The 5,716-nt window shown below is 33.8% G+C and overlaps 1 non-coding gene across 1 annotated transcript; it reads left to right on the top strand.

Moving 5' to 3' along the window:
• Positions 1 to 4,651: 4,651 nt before the first annotated feature.
• On the top strand, positions 4,652 to 4,758 carry LOC124075671 (U6 spliceosomal RNA). Its single transcript, XR_006846125.1, has one exon. It is a non-coding gene; the product is annotated as a U6 spliceosomal RNA (small nuclear RNA).
• The last annotated feature ends 958 nt before the right edge of the window (positions 4,759 to 5,716 follow it).

A 5,716-nucleotide genomic window follows, 5' to 3' on the forward strand; every position in this document is an offset into this window, starting at 1 on the left:
ACATTTATTCTGTTATTGTGTTACTCTTTTTTAAAATTAAAGAACATATTTTTAAGATTTCAATTCCTTTAAATTCACTGAGGGTTGTTTTATGGCCTAGAATATGGTCTATCCTAGAGAATATTCTATGTGTACTTGAGGTGAATATGTATTCTGCTGTTGTTGGATACAGTGTTATATAGATATCTGTTGGATCTAGGTGGTTTATAGTGTTCAAGTGTTCTGTTTTCTTGTTGAGCTTTTGTCTAGTTTTACCCATTTTTGAAAGTAGGATATTATAGTGTTCAACAATTATAATTCATCTTTTCTTTTCTTTTCTTTTTTTGCATGATACTGTGGATTGAACCTGGGTCTTGTGCATGTGAGGCAAGCACTGTACTAACTGAGCTATATCCCCAGCCCATAATCCATCTATTTTTAGTTTAAGTTCCATTATTTGTGCTGAGTTATTGAAGTCTTTATCATTTAATTGTGCATTTATCCTTTCATTGCTATCAGATTTGGCTTTATCTAATTTAGTTACATCCACATATGTTTATAATTATTGTCTTTTCCTGGTGGATTGATCATTTGATTATTGTAAAATGGTCCTCTTTCCCCCTAGAGATGTTTTTGTTTGTTTAAAGTCTGCTTTTTTCTGGTATTAGTATCATTACTCCAGCTTTCACAAGGTTGCTGTTTGAATGATATCATCTTTTTCCATTACTTACTTTCAAGCTATATATATCTTTGAATCTAAAGAATGTCCCCTCTACAAAGCATGTAGTTGAACCTATTTTTGTCCAGTTTGACAATACTGCCTTTTGATTAGATTGTTTATTCTATCCATATTTACTCTTATGATTGATATATTTGGATTTTATCTGCCACTTGAAATTTTGTGTTCTTCAAGTTTGTGTTTTTGTTACTGTACTACTTTTTTATTGCTTTCTTTCACATTGTGTGAATATGTCTAATGTGACATTTTAGTTCCTTTAATAATTTTTACTATGTTTTGGGGATGTTTTCTCAGTGTTGCTCTATGACTTAACACATACACTTTAATCTATCAGAATCCACTTAGATTTATACTAATTTAGTTCAAGTGAGATATTGATACATTGCTCCTATATAGCTCTGTTTCCTTTTCTCCCTTTTTATGCTGTTGTTGTTATATTACATTCATGTTACAAACCCAAGAGGACATTGTTATATTTATTAGTTTACATAGTTTTGTGTTTATTAAAGAAGCTGAGAAAAGAAAGAATAAATATGTATTTATAAAATTTGTGATATTAACCTTCTTATTTGTGATTTCTGGTTGTCTTCACTTGTTCCTGTGGATTTCAGTTATAATCTAGTGTTATTTCCTTACTCCAGAGCAGCTTCTCTCCTACCCACCTCCTTAGGCTGTTATCATATATGTTGCATTACTGTGCATAATAGATCAACAATATAATTATATGCAAATTGTTTTATATAGTTGCTTTTTAAAAAAATTTTTTTTTAGTTGTGGATGGACGCAATACCTTTATTTGTTTTTTTTTTTTTTTTTAATTTTTATGTGGTGCTGGGGATCGAACCCAGTGCCTCACGCATGCTAGGCAAGCCCTCTACCACAGAGCCACAACCCCCACCCTATAGTTGCTTTTTAATAGGTAAGATAGGAGAAGAAATTATTATTTATATTATCTTTTATAATTGCATAGTTGCCTTCATCAGTAATTTTTTTGGGTGCATCTGGGGTCACTGGCTTTCAGCTTACTGTACTTACTTTAATATTTCTTATAAGATGTGCTTGCTGGAAATGAATTCTCAGTTTTCTTTATCTTGGAATGTATTTCCTATTCATTTGAAGGATAATTGTACTAAGATATGATTCTTGGTTGACAGATATTTTTCATTCAGCACTTTGAACATGTTATCTTTTACACTTTTGGCTTTCATTGTTTTGTATGAAAAGTCAGCTGATAATCTTTTGGTTTCCAATGTGTCTGTTAAATTGGTTTTTTCTTGCAAGATTTTCTTTTGTTTTTCACATTCAGTGTTTTTACCACGATGTGTCTTGATACGAGCGATTTTTAAGTTATCATATGTGGAATTTACTGAAACTCACTTGGAATTTGCTCTGAGTGCATTTTCATTTAAAGTTCACTTGGAGATTCCCTAAGATCAATCTGTCTTCAAGTTTTCTGATTCTTTTTGTCATATAAAACTATTGTTGAGCACCTCTGGTGAACTATTTATTTAGGCTATTGCACTTTTTTTTTTTTGGTGGAGCTGGGGATTTGACCCAGGGCCTATTGTATATTTGACTCTAGAATTTTTACTTGAATCTTTTTTATGATTCTCTATTTGATGCCATGTTTTCATCATACCTCATTTCTTTAAGCATGATTCCTTTCTGTTCTTTAAACATATTCATAATGCTAACTTCAAAGTTTTATTCTGTTAAATACAACATGTGGTCACTTTCTAAGAAGTTTCTTTCCTGCTTTTTTTCCTGTATATGGGTCACTTTTCTTTGGTTTTTTTTGTATGTCTCATGATTTTTTTATTGAAAACTGGATATTTTGTTACTGGGTGGCACAAGGGAAGACTCTAGGCTATACTGCTTACTGCTCCACAAATATTAAGAGTCAAATTTGTAAGACGTATCTGTTCAGTTCCTTAGCCCATTTATTTATTGGGTTATTTGTTTGGTGTTTTGTGAATTCTTTATATATCCTGAAAACTAATGCTCTATCTGAGACGTAGATGGCAAAGATTTTCTCCCATTCTGTAGGCTCTCTCTTTTTGTTCTTTTTTCCTTAATTTATTTTTAATTTTTTTTATTGGTGTATTATACATAATAGATTTGTCACATATTCCTACATGCACAGGGGAAAGAAAATTTGCCCTTTTCCCCCCAAAGTTTGTTTTAAAAAATTGTTCTAATTAATTTCACATTACAATAGAATGCATTTTGACACATTGTACACAAATGGCGCACAACTTCTCCTTCCTCTGGCTATACATATGTAAAGAGTTCACACCGGTCATATTATCATACATGTATATGGGGTAATAATGTCTGTCTCATTCCACCATCCTTCCCACCCTCACATCTTCCCTCCCTCCCCTCTGACCAATCCAATGTTCCTACATTCTTCCCTATCCCCCACCATTATGGATCAGCATCCACTTAACAGAGAAAACATTCGGCCTTTGGTTTTCTGGGATTGGCTTATTTTGCTTAGCACAATATTCTCCAGCTCCATCAATTAACCTGCAAATGCCATAATTTCATTCTTCGTTAAGGCTGAGTAATATTCCATTGGATATATATATATATATATATATATATATATATATATATACCACATTTTATTTATCCTTTCATTTGTTGAAGGATATCTAGGTTGGTCCCACAGTTTAGCTATTGTGAATTGAGCTGCTATAAACATTGATGTGGCTGCATCAATGTAGTAGGCTGATTTTAAGTCCTTTGGGTACAAATCAAGGAGTGGGATAGCTTGGTCAAATGGTGATTCCATTCCAAGTTTTCTGACGAATCTCTGTACTGCTTTCCAGAGTGGTTGCATCAATTTACAGTCCCACTAGCAATGTATGAGTGTACTTTTTCCCCCACATCCTTGTCAACACTTATTATTACTTGTATTCTTGATTATTGCCATTGTGACTGGAGTGAGATGAAATCTTAGAGTAGTTTTGATTTTCATTTCTCTAATTGCTAGAGATGTTGAACACTATTTTCATATGTTTGTTGATTGATTGTATATCTTCTGTGAAGTGTTTGTTAAGTTCCTTGCCCATTTATTGATTGGGTTACTTTTGGTGTTCAATTTTTCAAGTTCTCTATATATATCCTAGAAATTAATGACCTATCTGAGGTGTAGGTGGCAAAAATTTTCTCCCATTCTCTATGCTCTCTCTTCATATTCTTTATTGTTTCCTTTGCTGTGAAGAAGCTTTTTAGTTTTGTGTCATCTCATTTATTGATTCTTGATTTTACTTCTTACGTTTTAGGAGTCTTGTTGAGGAATTTGGTTCCTGAGTTGATAACGTTGGAATGTTTGGCCTACATTTTCTTCTAGTATGTGCAGGGTTTCTGGTCTAATTTCTAGGTCTTTGATTTACTTTGAGTTAAGTTTTGTGCTAGGTGAGAGATAGGAGTTAAAGTTCATTCTACTACATATGGATTTCCAGTTTTCCTAGCACCATTTGTTGAAGAGGCTATCTTTTCTCCAATACATGTGTTTGGTGCCTTTGTCAAGTATAAGGTAACTATATTTTTGTGGGTTTGTCTAGGGGTTTGTCTCTATTCTGTTCCATTGGTCTTCTTGCCTATTTTCGTGCCAATACCATGTTGTTTTTGTTACTATAGCTCTGTAGTATAATTCTTAAATTATACTAGTCTGGTATTATGATGCCTCCTCCTTCATTTTTCTTGTTAAGGATTGCCTTGGCAATTCTGGGCCTCTTATTTTTCCAGATAAATTTCATGATTGCTTTCTCTATTTCTATGAAAAACATCATGAGATTATCCAACCAATAAGTGGGCAAAGGAACTGAGTGGGCACTTCTCAGAAGAAGAAATATGGCCAATAAATATATGAAAAATGTCCAACATCTCTAGCAATTAAAGAAATGCAAATTAAAACTACACTGAGTTCTCACTTTGACAGCACATATACTAAAATCAGAATGATACAGAGAATATTTGCATGGTCACTGTGCAAGGATGACATACACATTCATGAAAGATTCCGTATTCTTTTTTTACTTTATTTTATTTTTTATGTGATGCTGAGGATCGAACCCAGTGCCTTACATGTGCGAGGCAAGTGCTCTGCTGCTGAGCTATAACCCTAGCCCCACGAAGCATTCCATATTTAAAAACAAAACAAAAATACACTGATATTTCATGTCACTCTAGTCAGAGTGGCAATTATCAAGAATACAAGTAACAATAAGTGTTGGTGAGGATGTGGGGAAGAAGGTACATTCATAAATTGCTGGTGGGACTGCAGATTGGTGCAACCACTCTGGAAAGCAGTTTGGGGATTCCTCAGAAAATCTGGAATGGAACCACTATTTGACCCAAGTATCCCACTTCTTGGTCTATACCCAAAAGAGTAAACTTTAGTGACACAGCCACATGTTTATAGAAGCTCAATACATGATAGCCAAGCTATGGAATCAACCTATATTCCCTTCAACAGATGAATGGATAAAGAAATTATGGTACATATATACAAGGGATTATTATTCAGCCATAAAGAAGAATGACTTTATGACATTTACAAGTAAATGGATGGACCTAGAGATTATCATACTAAGTTAAATAAGCCAGTCTCTCAAAACCAAAGGTTGAATGTTTTCTCTGATATGTGAAAGCTAACCCACAATAAAGAGGAGAGGGGAAGAATAGATATGCAGTAGATTAGACAAAGGGGAATGAAGGGAAGGCAGAAGGGATGGGAAAAGGAAGGACAGTGAAATGAATCCAAAATAATTTCCTATGCACTTATATCAATACATCATAGTGAATCCTACCATCATGTACATCCATAAGAATGGGGTGCATGGGCTGGGGTTGTGGCTTAGTGATAGAGCGCTCACCTAATATGTGTGAGGCTCTGGGTTGGATCCTTAGCACCACATATAAGTAAATAAAATAAAGTTAAAAAAAAGGATGGGGTCCTAACTAGAATAAGATATATCCCATGCTTGT

Source organism: Marmota monax, unplaced genomic scaffold (genome assembly GCF_021218885.2).
Source record: "Marmota monax isolate L192 unplaced genomic scaffold, Marmota_monax_Labrador192_F-V1.1 WCK01_AAM20220418_F8-fsc00206, whole genome shotgun sequence".
In the NCBI taxonomy this organism is placed as follows: Eukaryota; Metazoa; Chordata; class Mammalia; order Rodentia; family Sciuridae; genus Marmota; species Marmota monax.